Raw genomic sequence first — 9,602 nt, forward strand, 5'->3', positions numbered from 1 at the left:
ACTAAGGTATTTAGTATGTTAGTGATCGTCTGAATGATCGAGTGAACGGTTGGTCTGCTAAGTATTTTAAGAAAGGTGGGAAGGAATTTTTGATTAAATCAGTTGTGTTGTCTCTCTGAACCCATGTCATGTCTTGTTTTAAGCTTCCACAGGATTTGATGTCTAAACTAACGAGTGCCACATCAAATTTCTGCTAGAGTTATAATGATAATGCACGAGGATTACATTGGGAAGTTTGGGATAAATTGTGTAAGGATAAAAGTGATGGAGGTTTAGGTTTTCGTGCTCTGGATCAATTTAATGACGTTATGCTAGCTAAGCAATATTGACGTTTAATTCATTATTCAAATTTCTTAATGGCTCGGATGATGAGGGGTAGATATTTTAAGAATAAACACCCTTTATTGGTTAAAAAACCACATTCTCTGTCGTTTGGTTGGGAGAGTGTTTTCTCAACCAAATGATTAGTGGAACAAGGAGCAAGATAGGTGTTAGGTTCTGGGTGTAATATTTCGGTATGGAGAGATCCTTGGGTACCTGATCACCAACCTAGACCAGCCAATGGTAGGAGTAGGCCTTTGCATCCAAATTTAATGGTGAATCATTTAATTAGTCCAGTCACTAAGAAGTGACATTTGCCAATCTTTCAGGAGTTTATGGATCTAGAAGATATTCATATTATTTGGTGTTTGGAGATAAGTAAAATCATTTAAGACGGATCGTTTGGTATGGCATTAGACTAAATCAGGGGAATATTCTATCGAATCGGGTTATCGGCTAGCATGAGAATTAATTGATGAAGTTGAGTATGGTCCGACCTGTATTGCTCTCAAAGCTCATGTTTGGAAAATCAGAGTCGCACCAAAAGTGCAACACTTTTTTTTGGCAAATCGCTTCAGAATCTCTCCCTGGGATGGACCGGCTTGCTCACCAAGATGTACGGTGCGACACCCAATATAAAAGATGTGATTCTGCGATTGAGACAATTAATCACGCACTCTTTTAGTGCCCACGTTCCCGAAAGATATTGGACTTGTCCCTAGTCTCGACAGGCTAAGGAGGCTTCCATTATGCTTCACTGTACTCAAACCTAGATTTTATTTTCTGGAGGGGGTTGTCTCAGTTGGGAGAACCAGACATACAATATCAGTTACCTTGGATCTTATGGTCGCTCTGGAAAGATTGAAATAAAAATGTTTTTCAAGGTACAAAGGCAGAGTAAATCAATGTTATAACGCTGCTAGCGATAAGTTAGTATGGGAGGAGGCACAATCTTTCTCAGCAGATCCCTCAGGTCCTTTGGCAGTCCGAGATCTCTTTCTGCGCTGTTAGATAGATGACTCCTCGAAGCTACAAATTTAAATGTTGGTTTGGGTTGGTGGTGTTGTAATAGTGAGGATAAGACAGTGTTGCTGGGAGCAAGAAGTCTTCAACGCAGCTCTCCCTCCTTCTCCATTCAGTGCGTGATTAATTGTCTCAGCATTGATGTGGGCCATAGAGTCTATCCTTTATGGCAGAATTATTTGTCAAATCTTTGAGACGAATTGTGTAGAGCTAGTTGCGATAGTGCAGATTTCTAAAGAGTGGCCGGCGTTTTACAACTTATTGGATGATTTCAGCTTGCTCCGAACCTCCTTTCCATCCTTCATCCTGGATAGAATCTCTCATGCGTCAAATTTGAAAACAGATTGCCTTGCTCGATTTTCGATATCTTTAGTTTTGGAAATTTCATTTGTAAACCTTGGAGTTTTCTTCTAACCTTGGAATTCTCTTCTAATTTAGTGTTTGATTGAAAAAAAAGAGAATATGTTCTCATTATAAAAACCCCTAAAAAGAAAAAAAAAAGTATTTTCTCAACCGCAAATATAATTTTAAACTCTTACGAATCTAATATATTAAAGGAGTAGTCGAAAGAGCTCACAGCCAATCTCACAAAAATTGACCTGCATTGCCCTTAATGAAAAATACCCTTTAAAACAATTCGAGCAAGCTTTTTTTGCCTATTTAGATTGCAGAAATGCATCACATTCATCCTTAGACTTAAGATTACTAATTTGCCATTAATGAAATTCAAAACTGGACATTTTTACCCTTATTATAATTTTTAAAAATTATTAAAAAATCAATTACGAAAATAAATGAATTAAAAAATCAAAATTCATAAAAAAAAATGGAAAAAAATCTAAATAGGCTTCTATAAAAAAACCTCCATAACTCAAAAACAATAAAAAAAACCCTAAACTATTATCATGTTCTCGAATTTATTTTTGTATTATAATTTTGGTCTTTTATGTGATTCATCAGATTCTAATTTTTCATTCCCTCTTTATATTCTTTTTGAAGTGGTTATTTGGCAATCAAGATCAAGCAATTTCTCAACCTTTTAAAACATGTATGTTGTGTTGATCTCTTTATTTTGTTTTATACTTTGGCAATTTGAAATAAACTCATAATCTTTTTTTTTAGTTTCAGGTGAATTCATGGATTATAATAATTGTAGATCTACAAAACTGAATCTAATGAAATTCAGGTATTAATCTTTGTTAACCCGAATCCTTAATTTTTAAAAATAAATTTGATGCTAATGTTATAGTTGCAGAAAAGCTATGGTGGATTATATTCATGAAAAATTTATTGTAATTTTCTAAGAACTTGGATTTTTTCTATTTACAAGTAGATTTAAATTATAATTCTGTTTTTTTAAAATAATATAATATGTGTGCCTAATAAATTATAATTATATTTTTTAAATAATATAATATGTGTGCCCAAATTATTTTGAATTATAATCTTGGTCTTTTAAGATTAAATTTCAGGTAATTAATCATTTCTTTATGGTCTTTTAAGATTAAATTTCAGGTAATCTTTTTTTTTAGTTTCAGGTAATTCTCTTTTTGTAGTGGTTGTTTGGAAATCAAGATCAAGCAATTTCTCTATCTTTTAAAACATGTATGTTTTGTTGTTCTCTATATTTTTTTTTATTCTTTGGTAATTTGAAATAAACTCAGAATCTTTTTTTTTTGTTTCAGGTAAATTCATGGATGATCATAATTGTAGATCTATAACACTGAATATAATGAAATTCATGTATTAAAATTTGTTAATCCAAATCCTTAATTTTTAAAAATAATATTGATGCTAATGTTTTTTTTTTCTAATGTTATAGTTGCAGAAAAATTATGGTGGATTCTATTCATGGAAAATTTATGGTAATTTTCTAAAAAGTTGAATTTCTTTCTATTTACAAATAAATTTAAATTTAAATTTTGTTTTTTTTGAATAATAATAATATAATCTTTCTGCCTAATAAATTATTTACCCCTCTTGAATAAATGGAAAGAAGATGAAATTTCAATTATAATTCTGTTTATTTTTTTAAAAAATAATAGAATAATTGTGACTGACATTTTTTTCCTATTAAATTGATAGAAAGAAGAAGAAAGGAATATGAATTAAATTCAGGACTTCATATCTCAGAGGTTTTTCAAGAAAGAAAGAGATTAAGGAAGATTAGGAAGAGTTTTTTTTGTAATAATTTACAATTATTGTTTATTTGAAATTGCTTTAGATGGATAAATAATATAAAATAAATTGTAAATTTCTCATTTTGTTGAATAAAAAAAGAAAAATCAAAAATCTAAATTTTATATCTCATTTAAAATTTAAAAGTAATAGAAGATAAATACTTGAATAAATTGCAAATATTTCTTTGAGAATATCCCCGTTTTTAAAAATATTAAATTTCTACAGACTATTTATTTGTTTCACTTTTATTTTTTTTTGTTTTTTTTTAACGAAAATTAGAATAAAAGGAAATCAAATATTCATATCCCATTTTTTAAAGTGGAAAATAAATACTATAATCTATTGTAAATATTTGTTTCAAGAAAACTTCTATTTTCTAAAACGTTAAATTTCTATAGATAATTATGACGGTTTAACTGAAAATCTCGAAAAGATATACTACAAATATCCATTTAATTTGAAGATATAATACAATCTTTTGTGATCCAGACAAAATCTCATAGGATCTGGATACTCTATCACCAAAAGGAGGATCATTTACTTTAAATAAGACAAAAGGTTATGACAATTATAATTAGCTGGATGAACAAATAAAATAATTAAAAATATATAAATATTGAAAATAAAAACAACTAATTCTAAAGAATAATTCTTCTTTCACTTAATTTTTTTTTAAATGAATTATTTTTTTAAAAACGAAAATTAGAAAAAATCAGATTTAAATAATTGTATCCTATTTAAAATTATTAAAAATGGAAAATAAATACTAAAATCTTTTGTAAATAATTTTTTCGAAATGTTAAATTTCTATAGATAATTTAGAAGGCTTGACTTGGATACTAAGCTATCAGTATAGAGGCGCTCATTCACAATATTAGAAGTTAGATTTGTTAGGCCTAAACATATAGTTTGGGTAGTATATATATGTATTTTTTATATATTTAATTGATTCTAAGGAATGAGATTTACTACTATGTGATTTTGATTGTTTTTCTTTGATGAGATGATATTGATATGCTTTGGTGCTTTCGTGAATATATTGAATTTCCTATTGCAGTTATAATTTTAAATATTAATATTTTTTTAATGATTCATGAACAAAAGGTGTTCGTTTTTTTATATCTAAAATGAGATTCATCTTTGGTGTTGGAGATGATATCGGGGATGGTTGAAGATTTTTTTTTTTTGGTAAGGGAGAGGGGACTAATGTCCCCCTTTATTTATTCAACTTAAACTTTAAAGACAAATCCGACGAGAAGCTGCAACCCCCCGAAGATCATCCGAAAGAATTGAATCAACACCACTCGGTACAATATCAAAAGAATGAAAACCTAACTGCAATGAAAAGGCATAGTTTGCTAATCCGTCAACAACACGGTTGATACCGGGATGGTTGAAGATGGAGATGGCATAAAAATTGTTTTTCTTTAATATTTAGATTCTCTACGTTACATTTATGGTATATTTTAGAGGGGGTAGGGTTTAGTTTTTATAGTTTAGGGTTTAATTTTAAAATTTCCAAAAATAGCCTTATTTACACAATTTCAGTTTTTTTTTTTTTTTGTCAACCATTGGGCCATAACTGGCCGGCCCATTAGCCAAATTCCTACATTCGTAGGAAGCAAGACTCGATCCTTGGTGTGATGGAGCCTTCTACAATTTCAGTATTTTAAATTATTTTTAGATTGTTTTTTGTTTGGGTTCTTTACTTTACATTTAGGGCATATTTTAGAGGGAAGTAAGGTTTTAGTGTTTAATTTTGAACTATAGTGCTATATTATAACTTTAGAGATGATGTGTTAAATTTGGAAGTAAAAAATTATTTTTGTGATAATACTCTTATAAAATTTTAACTAAGGATTATTGAAATAACTCTTTTTAGCATTTTTTGTTCAAGGATTATAATCATGTTTTGTTTGTTTGATTGGTTTTGATTGTTTTAGTCAGCTTTAGTTTATAATCTATTTTGTTTTGCATAAACTCAGATAAAGATTGAAAGTTAGGAGAAGAAAGATACGAAGTGAGATAGAGAGAAGAAAAACTGGGTTTAGAGTTATTGGTTTCTTTTAATTAGTGTTTGTTAGTTGATTATTTAATATTGGTTCCTAACGTTGATACAAGTTACCTAATAAGCCATAACTTTCATATTTACCTAAGGTTTGTGTCGTTCTTAACGTGAAATGATTGATAAACCTGATAGCTGTGAAATTGTGTCATAGAAATACTAATTTTAGTGGATGTATTATGTTAAACAAAAGACAGTGCATATGTTGTCACGATATATGAGTTGTAATTAAAAATTTATATTTCTAAAACTTTATTTTGTAAATTCAAAAACTGAAAAGATAATGTATTTTAAATTTTAAAGATTTAAAGATTAAGATAACTATAACAAATTCGAAAGTTTGAAAAGGATAATTTAAATAATGAAAAATATCCTAAAATAATTCTAAATTAATTTTTTAGACAATTATAGTACACACTCAACAAACATAATTTTGTGTTTGGGTTCTCTATTTTATATTTAGGGTGAATGGTTGAGGGGAGGGGGGGGTAGGGTTTAATATTTTGAGTTTAAGGTTTGATTTTCAAACTTCCAAAAATAACACTATTTACACTTTTACAATATTTTAAATTTCTTTTTACATTTGTTTTTAGGTTTAGGTTCTCTATTTTACATTTTGAGTATCTTTTGAGGAAGTAGAGTTTAATATATAGAGTTTAGGGTTTAATTTTGAAATAGTAGAGTGTGATTTTGGAACTTTAGAGATGATGTGCTAAATTTGAAAATAAATCTTATATTTTTGCTATTTTTGAGAATTGTCCTTATATTATTGTATATTAGTTTAAAATTATTATTTTTTAAAACAACAAAATACTAAAACTAAGAAGGGGAGATTTATGCTATTATTTTAGGTAAATACTGCAAACGTGAAAGGTATTTATATTATCGTCTTTTTAAAAAAAAAAAAAACTAAGGTTGAGATAAATTTATATCTAATCAGAAGAATTCTTTTTTTTTTTTTGTTTTCTGCTCTCACTTAAAGAAATGTTATATTTTTTACTTATATAAAATAAAGTTCAAAATATTTATATCGAGTAAAACAAATTATAATCCAAAAATATGTAATTTTTGATTTAAAGGATATGTTAATATTCTATATATACTCATTAGGCGAATGTTATCTTTTCTAAAGTTTAAGATTTATTAGTTATAAATTAAATTACTATATTATTCATTTACAAATTTTCAAAAATAAAACACCAATTAAACATTTCATTTAAATGTGAATAAGTAAACAACCAAAATAATGAATCAGAATATTTTTAAAACATTATAAATATCCTAAACTATTTTTGTTAAGTATGGTCGCGTATGCTCGCGGGTAACTCCTCTAACTATGTTACTTTATGTTTATATTAGAAAAATTACTTCCGTTTCTTATTATTGAAGATTAAATCATAGCATCTCTTTTGGTTAATTCTTTTCCATTTACATTGTTGTTGGATCCCTTTTTAGTCTTATAATTAATTTACTTTTTTTGCTTTGTTAAATTAGTTGAACTATTTTTAAAAATATATTTGCCCACACAATCGTATAAAAGAATCGAATTAATAATATATTTGACCACAAAAAAAGTTTAGACAATAATTGTTTTTAAAAAGTTTTTGCCCGCACAAGTGTGCGGGTAACTCCCCTAGTTGTCAATATTTGGATCTAACATAAATCGTTTGATCAATTCATATAATAAAAACATAAAATAATATGTTGTCCCAACAAAAAGATGTATTCAATAATAATAAAAGAATCTAATTTATGTTATTAATAACCAATACAACATACTTGATTCAATAACAATTAAAATAACTGATGCCATAACTAATTTGGCATCCACTACATCAAACTGATTCTAATTTTAGAGAATTTTATTGGATACTAAATTGATACTAATTTTTATTTTAATTTGCATATAATAAACAAAAAATATCATATAAAATAAAAATTAACATCAATTTTTTGAATTATAGACTTTTTAGTTTTTACATATTTTATTTTTCCAGGAAAGTCCCACATCCCAAAAATGTTGAGAGGAGAAAATTACTCCTCTATAAAACAAAGCATTTTAGAGTAAGTTTATAAATGAGTTAGATTAAGAAAAAAAAGCATTATCAATACAAGTCAGTATTTTCACATATTTCTTTTAATTTACTAACATATTATTTTATAATTAATAACATTTTAAATAAATAAAAACATCTTTATAAAATAACTAATTTTAGCATTACTTGTAACATAATGCAATTCTAATATTAATTAAAAAATGATACAAGCACCATTTGTTAGAACTATAACAAATGTTTTTATTAACTGCAGAAAAATTAAGATCACCTTTTTTTTTTTTTTTTTTTTTTTTTTTTTTNTTTTTTTTTTTTTTTTTTTTTTTTTTTTTTTTGCAAACAACGCTTGTTAAAATCAATAATCGATTCATCAAATAATCAAAATTACTTTAATATCACTTATCATCTCGATTAGTTTGCAACTTATTTATTTTGCAAAATTAAGATCACCTCTTTTTTATTGTAACTTATTTTAATTATTTGCATCACCACTTTTAGAGTCATGTTTATAAGTGATATAAAACTAATTTGTATCAATGATAATTGATTCAAACATACAAAATAAGCGGCATATTTGGCTAAATGAATACATTCGTAGATACATTGATAAGCATAGAAAGAACTCTCTATATTAATACTCAAGAAAGTAATAATTCATAAAATTCATTAACACTCGAAAAATAATTATATATATATATATATATCTGTATATAATTTTCTATAAATCAATAAAAAATCATAATCTTGATATTATCAATTTATAAAGGTTGTACTTTACATGATTAGTACTAAATTGAAAGATATCATGTTTTAGTTAAACCATATTAAACAAATTTTAGCACATCACACAGATACAAAACCAAAATGTCGATATAGTTGGATTTTATGATGCTCGAAAATCCCCGAGTAAGCTTCTCCCAAACTTGAGACGAGAAGCTACACAAGAGAAATACATATTTTTCTGAGACTGCATTTGTATTCTGGACTTATTATATAAGGTTGCGAGTCTAATATTGAGAGCACTGACATGTGGTGAAGAAGGGAAAGGCAACATCAACTCTTTAGACGACCATTTTAGTGATCCGAAGCTGTGATTTGGTTTTGAGAGGGATTAAAATGCCTAATTATATATATCCTAGTCGACTACGAATGTAGCTCGCATTTCCAACTCTTTGGCGATGGACATTATACTATTTAAGAAAGTTCACAAGTTTTTTTATTTATCAGTGTCAATCAGCATAAAGTTTTGTTATATTTATCTAATTACTCAATTATTAGTTATCACAAAATAAAGTACTGGAATGACTTTGATTTAAACACCTAATGTGCGAATTGATGCATCATGTTTTTTCAAATGGTAAGATTTTTTTTTTTTTTTTTTGACGTCAATAGTAAGATCTTCTTAGAAGTATGAAAGATCCTTTATCCAGTAGACAAATAAGTTCCAATTAGGGAAAGGGACAAGGGGCATTACAGTAAAATGATTGGGGGAAGTGGTGGCTGTTACAAGGCAAAAAGCACTGCCATTTATTGTTAAGTAGTGAGCAACTAAATCCATGTGAGCAAAATCCACTCTCTCCTTGTCTGTAAAAATATTCAAGTGTCGATCATAAATTCATAATCCATAACAACCATACGACATGCTTCTCTCATTTTGTTTATCTCTCTGGTCCCATTGATTTGATATTTTTATCTTTCGTTTTGAAGATAAGAGTTATCTTGAAGATAGCAAGATGACTCTCCATGCAATGAAAAGAGGGAAAAATGCGTTATCATCTTCGTGTATGGTGAAAATCCAAATTAAAGTTGGCCTCTCGGTTCAAAGAGACTCTTCCATATTACTGGTCCCATATGATTTCTACTGGAATTTTTTTTATTTTGATTTGGCTATTCAAAACAGTGTCATACGTTATGCTTATTACTAATCCAATGTGTTAGTATAAGCAAAGATTTGTGAT

Source organism: Camelina sativa, chromosome 7, assembly GCF_000633955.1.
Source record: "Camelina sativa cultivar DH55 chromosome 7, Cs, whole genome shotgun sequence".
NCBI classification, from domain to species: Eukaryota; Viridiplantae; Streptophyta; class Magnoliopsida; order Brassicales; family Brassicaceae; genus Camelina; species Camelina sativa.